The sequence below is a fragment of the Gossypium arboreum genome, chromosome 4 (assembly GCF_025698485.1).
Source record: "Gossypium arboreum isolate Shixiya-1 chromosome 4, ASM2569848v2, whole genome shotgun sequence".
Taxonomy (NCBI): domain Eukaryota; kingdom Viridiplantae; phylum Streptophyta; class Magnoliopsida; order Malvales; family Malvaceae; genus Gossypium; species Gossypium arboreum.
Genome location: NC_069073.1, coordinates 80,912,835 through 80,931,741, shown reverse-complemented (window position 1 = coordinate 80,931,741; position 18,907 = coordinate 80,912,835). Strand labels below are relative to the sequence as shown.

At 35.4% G+C, this 18,907-nt stretch overlaps 1 long non-coding RNA gene across 1 annotated transcript in view; it reads left to right on the top strand.

Annotated features, from left to right (window-relative positions):
- LOC128291429 (uncharacterized) overlaps positions 1-17,091 on the top strand; it is a 30,065-nt gene extending 12,974 nt beyond the window's left edge. Inside the window, exons 3-4 of the long non-coding RNA XR_008281208.1 lie at positions 15,372-15,454; positions 16,860-17,091. This is a non-coding gene — a long non-coding RNA (uncharacterized LOC128291429). The remainder of the gene's footprint in view (positions 1-15,371; positions 15,455-16,859) is intronic.
- The last annotated feature ends 1,816 nt before the right edge of the window (positions 17,092-18,907 follow it).

Sequence of the window (18,907 nt, the reverse complement as noted above, 5' to 3'; positions counted from 1 at the left end):
GGTCAAGGTCGAGGACGATGTGGTGGTAGTGCAAGACCTCAATATCAGATTTGTGGGAAGTTTGGGCATCTTGCTCAGAGATGTTTCTATAGGTATGATTCAGTGTCTGACGGTGAAGGGGAAAACCATGGTATGAGGGATGATAGCGAGTGTTCTAGTTGGGTTGGATATGCCTCTCATGTGGGTCAAAAGCCCATTATTGCATATATGTGTTGTGCGGATGGTGGATCACATTAGTCTATGTTGCAGTCTCCTTACTATGCTTCTAATCTAGCAGCATGTGGTCCACTTCGTCAGATCCAGCCTTCAATTTCTAAAATGGATTTAATTCACCGTGGCCCAAGTCATCAGTTTCACATGCTTTCTGCCGTTGACCAGACATCACGTGGTTCTTCTGCTTATGATTCTGACTGTATGTATCATCAATCTCATCTTTTATTTCAGTCATCTTTTTTAATGGGCAGTCACACTATGAAATCAGCTGGGTCACCTGTGCTTTCTAGTCCTTCTACAATTGTAGATCTGATGTGGTATCCAAACAGTGGTACCACTGCTCACATGACAAGTGACTCGGCGAAACTTTCAGATGCTTGTTTGTACAATGGAAAAGGTAAGGTCATTATAGGTAATGGTCTCTCTATAACTATTACGCAAGTTGGTGGTTCGACTATCTTAGCTAATGATTCTAGTCTATTGTTGCTTAACGACGTATTGTATGTTCCTAATATTAGTAAGAATTTATTGTCTGTTTCTAATTTTGCAAAGGACAATTGTGTATTTTTTTAGTTTCATTCGAACTGTTATGTCAAGGATCTGAAGAATCGTCAGACGTTGCTTTGCGGAAATGAATTGAATGGGCTGTATCAATTTGATAGTGTTAAATCTGACTTCACTTTTAATGATGTAAGTCCATCTCGTACAGATCTCTTCAATAGTAGGGGTCAGATGCTAGGTTTGACAGGTGGCATCGAAGATTGGGCCATCCATCACATGATATTGTTAGTAGTGTTTTAAATACTTGTAATATTAGAGTATCTAGACGTAAGAATTACTTGTTGTGGAATGCTTGTGAACTTGGGAACAGGAACAAATTGCCTTTTGGTTCCTCTAATTTCGTGTATACTGCTCTCTTAGAACTTGTGGTTGCTAATATATAGGGGCCAACTCCTTGTTACTCCTCTGGTTATCAATACTACTTGTATTTTGTTGATTCATTCTCTCGGCACACTTGGATCTATTTCCTTAAAAAGAAATTTGATGCTTTTTCTACATTTATGTCATTCAAGAAATATGTTGAGCTACAATTAGGTTTTAAACTCAAGCAACTTCAAACTGATGGAGGTGGCGAGTTTTGATCTTTCGACTTGTATCTTCAACAATGTGGAATTGTTCATCGTGTGTCGTGTCTGCATACCTTGTGTAACACCCCTAACCCATAACTGTCGCCGGAATAGGGTTACTAGATATTTCGGACAAGTTGCTAAATTTAGCACACTCACGTATATACGTATGTAATATTCGCTCAACTAAAACATGAATATGTTAAGCATTAAACACATGATTTAAATCATGATACAAGGTCAATGAAAACTCAAAGTTATATGTAGTAAAATTTTAAGTACTTGCAAAATTACACTAACCATATTTCATATATAATACCAAGCATTTATATTACAACCTTGATTATCACATATTATACTTTAAATTAATTGGCCAATGCACAAATAAAATACTTGAGTACATTCGAAATATAAGGTTAAATATTACATATCATATAACTTATAAAGCATGCATACGTGGGACATTTTTAATCATTACCAATTGGACAAATATGTTCATGTACTATATTAATTATAAGTAATCCACTAATAATTTTTGTTTAATCATTTCAAGCAACAAAGACATTTTAAAGCACCTAACCCTTATACTCAATAACGAAACCAAACCATGTACCTAATTATTTCAAATCATCACTTGAGGCACATATCATAACTAAGGTACACCCATTTCACATATCAAGCTACCTTGAATATAAATACGTACACACCACCAACAATGTAATTACCTATTCGGTCATATAGGGTATCTTCAATGCATCATATTTGTACAATTTAGTCATACACGTACCGCATATCTAACAAACCGAAATTACTCTTACACATTATCCATTATAATCATCTCACATATATATAACATAGTTTTCAGAACAACCTAACCATCATGGCCGAATACTCAACTCATATGACAAACAGTTTATCAAAATATAAATCATTAGTGAGCCATGCCAAGCAACCATACATAACACATAAAGCCTGTAACAAAATCAATCCAATTCACACTAGGACGTGGCCGAATATTCCCTGGTACCAACGCATAGAAAAATACTTTAAAAAATGTAACAACCGTTTATATATATAAGTTTGTACTCGTGCAAAAGCTATAATCGAATTAACCGTAGTTGCTGCCCAATTCATCAATTATTTCAACGCACAAAACATACATAATGTTAGCTAAAGTTTGATTCACTCACAACACGTTAACCCTAATGAGCTCATACCATGATCATGCATGATCGTATTCAAATAGAGAGAAATAGCCTCAACCAAAACACATCCAAAACCAACTTAAGAATTTAGCCATTTTCGCATGGCTTAAGTAGACATTCATTTCCAAAATAACTAACTCTAAAACTAGCCTATACATGCCAAAACTTGAGGTTAGTTTGAAGGTACCAAAGCAGTAGATAATGTGATGAGCTTGGCTGACAATCCCCGAACTTGTAGCTTGACTTCAAAATCTATAAAACAAAGTAAACATAAAACAAGGAGTAAGCTCTCAAAGCTTAGTAAGTCATAAGCAAATCAACAAGTCATTGACTACTCAACTTAACAAAATTAAACTAGAATTATTGTATCAATTCACATTTAATTCTAGGCACGAATACATCTATGTTACTATATATAACCGTATACACTTGTATGCAATTGTATTATCACTTTATCCGAATTGCTTGTATGATCAAAATTTACAAATTATTATCTAACCTTGAAGACCGAATAACCACTAGGTTCTTAGTTCACATGCTCGTAAACTCATAAACTCATAAATCATAATATAGTCTCAAGTACATATTTTAATCACATAACCGAATATACATAATTACACATACACAAAATTTACACTTATTCAATAATGTGCAATAGGTCGAATACACTTATCTTGTTTTTGTTAATTATCAAACTAACTCATACCTGACCATTTAGCTCGTATCATACAATCCGTACACGATTACCTTTGCCCGATGAACCATTCAGAATTGGATAGGACACTCGGATAATCACATAAATTGTACAACGCCAACGTCCCAGACGTGGTCTTACATGTAGCCACAAAACGATGCCACTGTCCCGGACAGGGTCTTACTGGTAAACACATATCGAAAATTACAAACCAATGCCATGGTCTTACTCGCACACATATATCGGAATCCTATGTCATGACATATGTATCCTAGCTATTCTTAAGCTTCACACGGGGCTTTCGGACGTCATATCTCGTTCAAAACGAATGCTCGAACATAGTTACTAAGCTTTTACAAATTCGACATTTACATGTATAAATTCATACATTATATACCAGCATATCTACTTAACATTTAACTACATTTATGCATGCCTATTTGCTTATAAACTTAGCTCGGATGTTGTAAAACGAGACGGGGCTGCTAGACGACAACTTTCGTTTTTTCCCGGTCCAAATCTAATTTCTTTGGTTCTTGATCTAAACATATTCAAATTAAGCTCATTCAAACATATTTTCATTCAATTTAGTCCAAAAACACATAAATAGGCAAATTTCCATTTTATCCCTAACATTTACAATTTTTACAATTTAGTCCCTATTGCACAAAACACAAAATACACAAAATTTAACAACACCCATGTTAGGCCGAATGGTACGCATACTCATACAAGTCCATAAATTTTATCAATTTCACATTTTATTCCCTCAAATTATTATTTTTGCAATTTAGTACTAATTACTCAAAATCATTAAAAACTCCAATACAAAATATGTTAATCTAAAACATATCTTTCATATTTCATCATCAAAAATAAAAATCACAAGATATCAACAATTGCACAACTCAAAATATTCATCAAACTCAAAAATCAAAGCTTGGGTTTTGAAGATTACTAAGCAACGATATCAAAAACATAGAAATTATCAAAAACCGACAAGAAATCGAACCTTGATTGAGCTCCAAATAGGCCTGACCCTAGCTTTTATTCTTTCTTCTTTTCTTTTCTTAAGTTTCGGTCAAAAGAACAAATGAATATAATGAATTTCATAACTTTATTTTAACTATTATATGTTTATTAAATAAATTACTTAAATAACCTTAATGAAATAATAATAAACTATATAATCCATGTCTTTTACCGTCCACTTATTATGGGAATGGGCAATTTAAAACTTAAAGACTTCCTTTTAGTAAGCCAATAACAATTCGGTCCTTTATACTTTTAGTTACCAAATTTTTATTTTACGCGATTAAGTCATTTTATTTAATCGGACACTCAAACTACAAAATTAAATCACGAAAATTTCACTGATATAAATTCACACAAATTAAACACTGAAAATAATTTTAAAATATTTTTTCAACTCGGATTCATGGTTCCGAAACCACCGTTCCAATTAAGGCCTAAATCAGGTTGTTACACCTTAGAGCAGAATGACCTAGTTGAACGTCGTCATCGACAGATTGTTAAATAAGACTGGTGTTGTTAGCTCAAGCTTCCTTGCCCATTTCTTACTGGGCTGATGCATTTGCTATTGCTATGCACATCATGAATGTTCTTCCAAAAAAGATATTAAATGATGTATCTCCATACAAGCAGCTCTTTAGTCACAAACCTGATTATCGTTAGCTTCATGTTTTTAGCTATATTTTCTATCCACTTCTCCGACCATATAATCAACACAAGCTTAAATATAGGTCTGCCCCTTGTACATTTCTTGGTTATGCTTCCAATCATAAGGGATATAAATGTGTTGATCGGTCTAGACGTGTTTACATTTCTCGACATGTTTGTTTTGATGAAAATGTCTTTCCATTTGTTCAAGAGTCAACTTCTATAATATCTATCACTGACAACAAGTTTGGTCGGTACATGAGAGCTATTACTACTTTTCCAGTGTTCAAGGTTCTTACCATAGAGATTTCGGCATAATCTAAAGATGATTTGAGTCCAACTAGTGATACTAGTGCCTTGGGTTCTTCTTAGGATGGTGTTCTCGACTTCACTTCAGTAAGTCTAGTAGTACTTTAGCGACAATTGTTGAGCAATAGAGGCCAACTTTAGTGCCATGATGACTAGGAGTAAAATGGGTATTTACAAATCAAAGTGGTATATGGTGATGATTAGTGATGTTGAGCATTATCGAACTTATTTCATAAACGAACATACATTTATCATACATTTTTCCAATCCAAATAAAAATCATTCTCAATCAATCATATAGTCCCTAATACGAGCCTACGAGGCCCAAGTTATGCATTAGAAGTGGCTTGGGACTAAATCGATAACTCAGGAAATTTTTGAAAAACTTAGAAAATTTTTCAAAATACAGGGACACACGCCCGTGTGGCCCGACTGTGTGTCTCACACGGCTAAAGACACGCGTGTGCCACAAGACATGTGGACATTTGAAATGGGATCACATGGCCGTGTCCCAACCCATGTCCGACCCCGTGTAACTCTTTAACTTGGGTCACACAGCCAACCACACACCCGTGTGACTAGCCCGTGTGCCCTTTAAAATGGCCTCACATGCTCGTGTGCTAGGCCGTGTTCTAGGCCATGCCAAAACTGTAGGGTATACTGACTTATGTCACACGGCCAAGTCACACGCCTGCGTGCTGGGCCGTGTGGAGCATACTGACTTGGTTTCTAATTAAACACTAGGGGATACACGGCTGTGTCACCTGATCATGTGTCACACATGGCTGAGACACATGACCGTGTCTCTACCCGTGTGGAAAAGAACAGGCTATTTACCAAGCCATCTTGCTCACCCAAATTTTCCTTCACCTACACAAATCAAATGACATATGACATGGCATAAATAGGCATTCCAACCAATCTCAATCTAGCCTAATTCATTCTAACTCCATACCAAGAACTATAATGTTCATAACATCATAATTTAGCTATTCAAAACATACCAATTTATTAATCACAAATCACCTAATTGGTTAACTTCATATATGCATTATCTTACCTAAAATCACAAACATGGCATATCTCCAAATTTTAACCATTTGGTATCCAACATACCAATTCACAACAATCATTCACCTAGCAACTACCAATCGAATAACATAGGTTATTTGCACATATATATATAGATATACATCACCAAGCATGCCAAAATAAGTCAAATTACATGGCTATACACATAACCAAGCATTCATCATTTACAAGCCAAATCAAATGGCTAAATCCATTACCAAACTATAGACCAAATTAACCACAACTCCTATACATGCCAAATAACCAATTACATAAGTTTAAAAGTACCAAAATGAAAGCTTGATAGTGTGATGAGATCTCCCACGACTCCCAAATCCGAGCAAGCTTCGATTTTCACTATAAAATATGGAAAAGTAAACAGAGTAAGCTATAAAGCTTAGTAAACTTGTATACTTAAAGTAAAACTTAACATATATACATAATTTAAGTAATTAACATATCATAAAATAAATCATATTGATCCACAAACCTATCACATATTTATTCACAAGGTTAGATATGAAATTCACAAGTTTCTTTAATTCAATGCTTGTATGGTTCATGTACATACCTGTACTAACTCATATCAATCTCATACTCATCCATATCCTCGATATATCCAATGAACCATTTGGAGTAATATCGGATACTCGGGAATCTGCACCCTAACTGCCAAATACATAGCCGAAGCTATCTCAATCTCAATCTCATATCTCATATAATGCTCACTCTCGAGCTATCAACAGGTCTGTTCACACAAGTTGACGGTCATGACATAGCTACATGGTGCTGCTCACACAAGATAATGAGGATCCGTAACACATGCCGAATAACTCAGCCACCGGTAGAACGTACGAACCAACACCCAAATCACATAAGCCCTAATGACATGTCATTCGTGTCCTAATCTATTCCTAAGGTTCAACCAGGATTTCATATTGCCAAATCTTTTTCGAACATATCCTTAAGATCGTACTCACATTTAATTCAGTAATAAAGTATTTAAAAACAAAATTATATTAATGCTTATTAACATACGAACTTACCTCGATTCACAAAAACGACGAAATGGATCGACTAGTCCAATACTTTGTTTTTCCCCCGATCTAGATCTGAACTTCATTTTTCTTGATCTATATAATATTAAATTTAACTTATTCAATTATCATTCTATTCAATTTAGCCGAAAAATCACATTATGAAAAAATTACACTTTTGTCCCTAATATTTCAACATCTTTACAATTTGGTCCTTATCTCATAAAAATACAAATTCACACAATTAGGTCGCTACCCATGCCAGCCAAATTTCTCTTATTATCATAGCAGCCCATATTTTTCATTATTTCACACATTTACCACATAATTTTCATTTTTCAAAAATAAATCCTAATTTGCAATTTCACCCAAAATCACTTAACAAATGTTGTTTATCTAACAACAACCATTCATTTTCTATCACCAAACATCAAAATACACACATTTTCATCAATGGAAAAACTCTAAACCTTTAACAATTTTGCAAATAGTCCCTAGGCTAGCTAGATTAAGCTACAATGACTCTGAAAACATAGAAATAATTAAAAATGGGACAAAATACATACCAATTAGACAAGGATGAGATTGTTGAAAGCTTGAGCACAAAAATGGCTTCCTAAGCCCTAATTTTTTATTGTAAGAGATGAAAATAAAGATGATACATAGTTTGTTTTATTATAATTAATCTTTATTAATGAATTTACTTTTATAACCTTATAACATATTACAAATTTCAAGTAAACCAATCTTATAAATGTCCACTAAAACACTAATGGTGTAACTACCATTTAAGGACCTCCACTTTAAAGTTTCTTAGCTATTAGACACCTTTAGCTATTAGAACACCACTTTTGCACTTTACGTGACTTAGTCATTTTTACCAAATTGAGCATTCAAACGATAAAATTTCTTAACGAAATTTTCACACAATTATACTAACATGCTGTATACATTAAAATAATAATAAAATAATTATTTTGACCTTAAATTTGTGGTCCTAAAACCACTATTCTGATTTAACTAAAAACGGGCTGGTACAACTCTCTCCCTTTAAGAATTTTCGTCCCCAAAAATCTTACCAGAAAATAGGTTAATGTATTGTTTTCTCATAGCTTCCTCGGGTTCCCATATAGCTTCTTTGACACTGTGCCGTTTCCATAGAACCTTCACCAAGGCTATGCTCTTATTTCTTAACTCTTTAATCTCTCGAGCCAGAATTCTAATCGATTTTTTGCTATATGTCATATCAGGCAGAATTTCAATCTCTGTCGGAGATATGATATGCGATGGATCTGATCTATATCATCGTAACGTCGATAGATAAAATACATTGTGAATCTTTTCTAACTTTGATGGTAAAGCTAGTCGATATGCTATTGGCCCTATTCTTTCGATAATCTCGTACGGCCCGATAAATTGCAGACTCAATTTTCCTTTACGACCAAAATGAATAATCTTCTTCCATGAGATACTTTCAAAAACACTCTGTCGCCAATTTGAAATTCAATGTCTTTACGTTTTAAAATCGCATACGATTTCTGTCGATCTGAAGCTACGTTCAAACTGTCGCGAATTAATTTTACTTTATGTTCTGTCTCTCTAATCAAATCCACCCTGTGAATCTTTTTCTCACTAAGCTCAGTCCAATATAATAGAGTTTGGCATTTAAGACCATATAATGCTTCATACGGTGCCATCTTAATGCTCGATTAGAAACTGTTGTTATACTCGAATTCAACCAATGGTAAATATTTTTCCTAATTGCCTTCAAACTCTAAAATACAGCAATGAAGCATATATTCGAGAATCTGAATTATTCTCTCAGACTAACCGTCGGTTTAAGGATGAAAAGCAGTACTAAAGTTCAACCGCGTACCCAAAGCTTCTTGTAACTTCTTCCAAAATCGTGACATAAACCTTGAATCTCTATCCAAAATAATAAAAACTGGCACTCCGTGCAATCTAACAATCTCAGAAATATAAATTCAGCTAATCGATCGAGCGAAAGTCTGTACATATCAAAATGAAATGTGTCGATTTCTTCAAACGATCTACAACAACCTAGATAGCATCTTTCTTTTTCGAAGATAAAGGTAACCCTGATACGAAATCCATCGTAACTCTATCCCATTTCCACTTTGGTATCATTACTGGCTGTAGTAGTCTCAAAGGCACTTGATGTTTAGCTTTGACTTGTTGACAAACCAAGCATCTCGACACAAACTCTAAAATGTCTCGTTTCATGCCCGACCACCAGTACAATTGTTTCAAATCATTGTACATTTTAGTACTCTCCGGATGAACAGATAAACAACCACTATGTGCTTCGTGTAGAATTTTCTGAATAAGTTCAGAATTCTTTGGTACATAAATTCTACCTTGGAACATTAAACAATCATTTGATCCGATCTGATAGTCTGAATCAGTAGTCGACTTACATTGTACTCTTTTAGCTTGCAATTCATTATCACATTTCTGAGCCTTGTAAATTTACTGAAGAAATGACGACCATCATCAGACAAAGTTAATGTGTGTTCATCACCCGCAAAGTAAACAAAGATTTTCTATTCAGAGCATCTGCGACTACATTTGCTTTCCCCGGATGATAATCAATCACTAACTCATAGTCTTTCAACAATTCGAGCCATCTACATTGATGCAAATTCAAATCTTTCTAAGTCATTAAATACTTCAACTCTTGTGATCAGTAAAGATATGTCACTTCTCACTGAATAAATGATGTTGCCAAATTTTTAATGCGAACATAATAGCGGCCAACTTTAAGTCGTGCATCGGATAATTCTTTTCATGCAGCTTCAATTGTCTGGAAGCATAAGCTATCACTTTGCCTTCCTACATCAAAACGCATCCCAAACCATTCATTGACGCATTACTAAAAATCACAAATTTTTACCTGATTTAGGTTGAACTAAAACTGGTGCTTCAGTTAACATTGTTTTCAACTTTTCAAAACTCTGTTGATATTTCTCGAACCATTCAAACTTCTCATCTTTCTGTAACAATCGAGTCATGATGTAGTAATCATTGAGAACCCTTTTACAAAATGCTGATAGTAGCCAACTAATCCCAGAAAGCTTATGACTTCAGACCTATTTTTTGGTGGTTTTCAATCAACAACAGCTAAAATTTTACTCAGATCAACTCAGATGCTTTCTGCTGAAACAATATGTCCCAAATATCCAACTTCTCAGAGCCAAAACTCGCATTTACCGAATTTAGAAAATACTTGCTTCTCTCTCAATGTTTTTAAAACAATCTTCAAATGTTCAGCATGCTCAGATTCATCTCAGGAATAGATCAGAATGTCATCAATGAATACAACAACAAATTTTTTCAAATAAGGCTTAAAGATTCAATTCATCAAATTTATAAAAATTGCAGGAGCATTAGTTAACCCGAATGGTATAACAAGAAATTCATAATGCACGTACCTTGTTCTGAATGCAGTTTTCGGCACATTCAAATCTTTAACTCGCAACTGATAATAGCCAGATCTCAAATCAATCTTTGGAAATACTGTTGCTCCTTTTAACTGATCGAACAAATTACCAATTCTCGGCAAGGGATACTTATTCTTAATTGTAACCTTGTTAAGCTGACAATAGTCGATACACAGTCTCATCGATCCATCTTTCTTCTTTACGAACAGAACTAGTGCACCCTAAGGCGAAAAACTAGGTCGTGCAAAACCTCTATCTGTTAACTCTTGCAACTGAGCTTTCAACTCTTTCAATTTTGTCGGAGCCATTCTGTACGGAATGATCGATATCAGTGATGTTCCCGTTACTAATTTAATAGCAAACTCAACTTCTCTAATCGGTGGCAACCCAGGTAACTCTTCTAGAAACACATCTGGATACTCATAAAACACAGGTACTAATTCAATCTTCGATTCAGACACTTTTGTATGCAATACATACGCAAGGTAAGCATTGCAACCTTTTCTCACATATTTTTGAGCTAACATTATTGATATCGCAACAGGCAATTCACTAAAATCGTTAGATTTATTTAGAAGAATTTCACTATTCTGAGATTTCAATTCAATAATCTTTCGTCTACAATTTACAACAGCATTATGCAGAGTTAACCAACTAAACCCAAAATCACATTGAATTCGTCAAACGATAAAAGCATCAAATTAGCCGAAAAATAGTAACCCTGAGTCATCAAAGGACAATTCTTGCAAACTTTATCAACTAAGACATACTTGCCTAAGGGGTTCGATACTTTAATCACAAATTCGGTAGATTCAATAGGCATAATCTTACTAGACACTAAATTCATACAGACATATGAATGAGTCGATCTAGGACCAATCAAGGCAATTACATTAGTGTCATAGAGAGAAAATGTACTATGACAACATCTGGTGATGATGCATATTCGCGAGTGCGAATAGTGTAAGCTCTAGCTAGTGCTCTAGCCTTAGATCTCATAGTAAAATCATTTGTCACTTCTTTACTACTAGTCACAATTCTCGTATTTCTAGGTGGTCTCCCTCTAGCAGCTGTATTACTCGTTCTTGCATTCTGATATCTATCTTTCTTGGGTAACCTAGGACAATCCCGAATAAAGTGATCTCGCAAGCCACATTTGAATCAAGCTTTATTATTCATCCAACAGTCTCTAAAATGTCGTCTTCCACACTGTTGAAACTCTGGTTTGTTGGTTCTAACACTACCAACACTCGATACTGAAGTGGCTTGACCTTTAGGACTCGTGTATTGCTTCCCACGATCTCTATTAGAATACCTCACTGAAGCATTCGTAAAATTATACGAATCCTATGATTTCTTTGACAAAGAGTGATAGGTTTACTCATCAATCTCTTTCTCGAATCCCTAGCCTTAAAATCAGCTTTTCTCTTTTCTTTGCCAAGTTCCTAGGCTTTGCAAGCTCTGTCGACTAACACAACAAATTCTTTCAATTCTAGAATCCTGACTAAAATTCTAATATCCTCATTCAACCCGTCTTCGAATCGCTTACACACAATTGCCTCAGTGAAGACACATTCTCAAGCATATTTACTAAGTCTCAAAAATTCTCTTTCGTACTCGGTCAAAGACAGACCCTATTTCGGTTCTAGAAATTCTTTGTGCTTTTGGTCGACAAACCATTGGCTTAAGTATTTCTTTCTAAACTCAGTCTAAAAGAATTCCCACGTGACTCTTTCTCTCGGCACCACAGATATTAAAGTGTTCCACCATTGATATGCAATATCTCTCAGAAGTGATACAGCACATCTAACACATTCAGCTGGCGTGCAAGATAATTCATCAAATACCCGAATCATATTCTCAAGCCTAAACTCAGCTCTCTTAGGATTGTCATCGACTGTAGCTCTAAACTTTTCAGCCCCTTATTTTCAAATTTTATCCACAGGCGGCTTACTCAAACGTAAAGGTTCCAAACCTTGAGGGTCTACAGGGACCAGTTGGGGAATAAGTAGGGGTAGAGGTTGCTGAGTAGCCGGATTAGTTTGGACAAACTTAGTGAACCACTTATTCATCATTTGGTAGAAGGCTTATTTCGCCTCTCTTCCTTGACTCCTAGATATGAGTCTTGACTCAGACTGCGCTACTCCGTGAATGAAGGCTGGCACATTATTTTCAACATCATCAGTCATTGCTCGATTAGGATCCATTACTATATGAAAACAAGACTTAAAATTGTCAGGAGATATCACACTAACACATGTTATATATGGCATGTATAGCTAGACTCACATGCGCTATGTTAGGTCTAGAATCGACTAAACCATAGCTCTGATACAATAAATGTAACATCTCTAACTTGTATCCGTCACCAAAATAGGGTTACAAAGTATTACTGAACTCATTTCATAAACAAACATACATTTCATATACATTTTTCCAATCCAAATAAAAATCATTCTCAATTAATCATATAGTCCCTAATATGAGCCTACGAGGCCCAAATCATGCATTAGAAGTGGTTCGAGAATAAACTGATAACTTAGGAAATTTTTGGAAAACTTAGAAAATTTTTCAAAATACAGGGGACACACGCCCGTGTGGCCTTGCCGTATGTCTCAGATGGCCAAAGACACGCCCATGTCACAGGCCGTGTGGACATTCGAAATGGGATCACATGGCCGTGTCCCAGCCCGTGTCTGACCCCGTGTAACTCTCTGACTTAGATCACACGGCCAATCATACATCCGTGTGACTAGCTCGTGTGCCCTTCGAAATGGCCTCATACGCCCGTGAGCCAGGCCGTGTGCTACGCCGTGCCAAAACTGTAGGGTATACTGACTTATGCCACACGGCCAAGTCACACACTCGTGTTCTGGGCCATATGGAGCATACTGACTTGGTTTCTAATTTAACACCAAGGAACACACGATCGTGCCACTTGATAGTGTGTCATACACGGCTGAGGAACACGCCCGTGTCTCTGTCCATATGGACAAAAATAGGATATTTACCAAGCCATCTTACTCACCCAAATTTTCCTTCACCTACACAAATCAAATGGCATATAGAATGGCATAAATAAGTATTTCAAAAAATCTCAATCTAGCCTAATTCATGCTAACTCCATACCAATAACTATAACGTTCATAACATCATATTTTACCTATTCAAAACGTACCAATTTCATAATCACAAACCACCTAATTGGTTAACTTCATATATTCATAATCTTACCTAAAAAATCACAAGCATGCCACATCTCCAAATTTCAACCATTTGGTATCCAACATACCAATTCACAACAATCATTCACCTAGCAATTACAAATCACATAACATAGGCTATTTGCACTTATATATAGATATACATCACTATGCATGCCAAAATAAGTCAAATTACATGGCTATACACAAAACCAAGCATTCATCATTTACAAGCCAAATCAAATGGCTAAATCCATTACCAAACTATATACCAAATTAACCACAAATGTAACACCCCAAACCCGGCCCAGACTTAATAGCCGAATCTGACGTGCCATATTGAAGTTAAAAATCCACGCTTTGTTTTAGTGTTTTAAAAAAACCGTGGTTTGATAAGGCTTAACCAAGTGAATGGAAACTGCACACCAGGTAGGTATCCAAAAATAGAAGAGGTGTGTGACAACCCGAATTAGGGCCTAATCGGAATAGTGGTTTTGTGACCACAAATCCGAGATAGAAATAATTGTTTTATAATTATTTTGGGGTTTATGATATGATTGCATGATTGTGTGAAAATTTCGTGATGAAATTCTATGCCTAAAGTGCTTAAATTGAAAGTAGGGACTAAATCGAATAAGTTGCAAAATTTGCATCCCGAAGTTTTAGTATGAAATTATTTTGGAATATTAATTAGGAGGTCTTAAATAGCAATTTGACCAATTTTAAGTTCATGGACAAAATTAGGACATGGAAGGAATTTTGAAAGTTTAGTAAGGAGGGCATTTTGGTCATTTGGATATTAAATGAAATAAAATGGGAAAAATAACACAAAATTGGTCATCATCCTCCTTAGTTGCTGCGAATTCTCCCTCTCTCCATAGCTAGGGTTTCTTCAATTTTCAAGCTCCATAGTAAGTGATTCCAAGCCCGCTTTTAATGTTCTTTACGTTTTGGAATCCTAAGCTCGATTAAGCTTATGCTAGTAATAATTTAACCTAGGGTTCATATTTGGAAAAATACCCATAGGTGAAATTTGTGTATTTTGATGTTTTATGATAGAATATGAGGTTTTAAATTATGTTAAATAACTTGTGCTACTCGGTTTTAAGTGAAAAGCAGTAAAAGCAGCATAATCGGTAAAAATACCTATTGTTCATAAGCGTATGATAGAGTGAGAATTTGATGTGGTTGTAGAAGAGAAAATGTTCAGCATATCATAAAACATAAGAATAAGGGCTGAAATTAATTCCAGAGCCTAGGGGCAAAAATGTAATTTTGTAAAGTTAGGGGCAAAATGTAATTTTTCCATGATGTGATTTTGGATTGAAATAAATAGTATAAGTATTAAATGAGCTAAATGTGTTATTATAGATCAAGAAAGACGCGGAATTGATCTCGAGCGGGAAGGAAAAAGTTTTGGATTAAATTGCAAAATTTCCACATTTTGCACCAAGGTAAGTTGTATGTAAATATTACAATAATTTCATGTACATTCTTATATTTCAGCCTATTATATGTATATACTAGCTGATGTTGAAGTATAAATCGACTATTGGAAGAATGGAAATAAATAATAGAGAGAGATCCGATTGAACATTGGAAAAATCGAATAAAATAGATGGAGCGTAGCTAGGTCACATGTATGATGCCGAGTGCACATCATGTGTACAAGAAAGCTACTGAGACACCCTGTAGTAGCTAGGTCACATGTGTGATACGAGATGTATCCCATGTAGACAAGAGAGCTACGTGAAAGATAAATGTAGCTAGGTGCATGCGTGATTCCAAGTGAAGGACACCATGTAGACAAGAGAGCTACGTGAAAGATAAATGTAGCTGGGTGCATGCGTGATTCCAAGTGACGGACACCATGTAGACAAGAGAGCTACGAGACAAATCGGCTAGGTCGCATGAGTGGTACTAAGTGTTCACCATGTGTACAAGAGAGCCGAACTAAGCGAAGTATGATGGTGGGGCGTGTCTTTGAAACCATTAAATATCGAGGATTGATCCGAATTGTTCAACGGGATGGTTTTGTGGTGACATTGTGGTTTGGACCTATACTTATGGTGAATGAAATATGGTGAAAATGATTTGTGGTATATACAAATATAAGATAAAATGAGGTTAGCATAAAGAATTTGTGAAAGAGTGAAATTAGCATTAAAACTGTTTTTAGATGGTAGCAGTGACGTGATTTTGAAAAATCACCAAAAATAGGAGGAATATAATTAGAGGTTGAATGAGATGTGAAATTAAAGTTTAATGAGTCTACTTTCATATAAAAGAAACAGAGCAAGCAAAGGAATTCTATATTTTGAGATATTTACAATTGTATGTGACTTGCTCAGGATGAATACGTGATCCCCTGTTCCAACTTTGAAAATCATTAAAAATTGTACAAAGCAAATTAAGAAATATAGTTTACATGCCTAAATTCCTTATTGAGACTATTTTTAAATGAAACAGACTTCAGGGTTGTTTGAATTGTGTACTGAGAGAAATTCAATTTGTAGTGAACAGAGGTCAGATCAGTCGAGCTGTGTAACAGGGAAACTTTAACTAATAAACTGTACTAATCGGCTGAACCAAAATTATAGAAAAATTTAGCAAAAAGCTTTATGAGTCTAGATTCAGGGAAATTTTACGGATTTGAATTTCGAGTTTGGTAACTCGAGTTATGATTTATTTAGTGAATATGACGCAGCAGAGACAGCTTAATCAAAGTGGAATAAATAGTGAAGTTAAAGTAGATGTACTTGAATTGTTGTGTAAACATGTTAGAATTTTTTTTATTAGTATTTACATACTTACTTACTAAGCTATAAGCTTACTTTGTTTCTCTCTTTTGTCTTATAGTGTTCTCCGGCTTGCTCAGGAGTTAAGGATCGTGAAGATCTATCCGCACTATCCTACTTTAGGGTATTTGAACTAAACGTTTTGAATTATGGCATGTATAGTAGGCTTAATTATTTTGTTACGTGTCATATTTGTCTAGGTTTAAAATATTAGTTCTGATGCTCGACCAGCTAATTTGTACAAGCCATTAAAGTTGGCTAATATTGTTCAAGACATATTTATATTTCGATTATGTTTAATGGTAGGTATTATGTTCTGGTAATACCTTGTATCCTGTTCCGGCGACGGTAACGGGTAAGGGGTGTTACAAGGTGAGCCATGAAGGCTGCTTAAGTACCAAGCTCTTCGAATGGATCCAATCCTAGACATGCTCACAACTATTGCCACACTTTGGTGCGAGGTTAGGTTTTGAGAAAAACGAGTTAGAATTCATTTAAGTAGATATTTTTGATAAACTGATTAATTGTATCGTTGCGTTACTTTGAAAACAATTATCATTTTGAAAACGCGGCCTAAGTCTAACCCATTTTGGATTGTTATCAGTAAAATATAGGGCATAAAATAAAATAATCCCATAAAAATAATTAAAATGGCCTTATTACAACCCAAAACCAAATAATAATATTAATAAGATAAAACTTATAAAGAAATAAATCGGCTACTTATTGCAATTAAAAGAAATGAAATGATGGTGTGGCCATCTCCGAGTCCTCGCAGCTCCAAACCATCTAAGCTTAGCAATTACCTGTACAGTTAGAAATGGGGTGAGTTTACGAAAACTCAGTGTGTAATCCCAATAACATATAAACAGTGAAAACACAGTATCGGTACAATCTGGGCCAAAGCCCTATTTAGTCTTGCCATATACTGGGCCGAAGCCTTTCGTGTAACGGTTAGTGGGCCAAAGCCTTCTCATAAATTATATCACTAGGCCGAACCCTTTACTGTAAACGATATGGCCCAGAGGCCCATTTCAATATCACATGTAATGTCAATGGATGTATGCAAGCCATTTCAATATCATATGAAATACCAATGAATGTATGCAAGCCCATTTGGGGAGACTACTCGACCCACCATCTGCTACTCTCCACCCGTACCAACCAACACACCATGTGGGGAATGATTCAACCCACCCAACCAACACACCACTGACAGCATAGCTGCTTTATCATATATCTAGAGGCTTAGCCTCTTTTAATAACTAGGGCAAAGCCCTTTTCGGTAAACTAGGGCAAAGCCCTTTTCAATAAACTGGGGCATAATCCCTTTTCAGTAATAAGGCTTGATTTTGGGTTGTAATAAGGCCATTTTAAATATTTTCTGGGATTATTTTATTTTATACCCTATATTTTACTGATAACAATCCAAAATGGGTTAGACTTAGGCCGCGTTTTCAAAATGATAATTGTTTTCAAAGTAACGCAACGATACAATTAATCGGTTTATCAAAAATATCTACTTAAATGAATTCTAACTCGTTTTTCTCAAAACCTAACCTCGCACCAAAGTGTGGCAATGGTTGTGGGCATGTCTAGGATTGGATCCATTCGAAGAGCTTGGTACTTAGCGACCTTCATGGCTCACCTCTTCATTTTTGGATGCCTGCAGTGCACGCACTTCCATTCACTTGGTTAAGCCTTATCAAACGATGGTTTTTTTAAAACACTAAAACAAAGCGTGGATTTTTAACTTCAATGTGGCACGTCAGATTCAGCTATTACGTCTGGGCCGGGTTTGGGGTGTTACATTTAGTGGTATCAGAGCTTGGGTTGCAACAACTCGGTTGTGGATTGGGTTTTCAAAGGTTGAAGTTCAGAAAATTATTTTCAACCACGTACTCAGTTTGAAGTATTTCTCTTAAAAAGTGTGGCACACCGAGTCTCTGGCGCCGAATCCATAAGTCTTCTGAATACTTTTGTCTGTTTAGAAATTGAAATACTGTGGATTCTTTAGATATTGGTTTGAATTTAAATTTGGTATTTATTTTATGTGCATGTGATGTTTGGATATAGAAATTGTATATATGTGTGGTAAATATGTGTCTG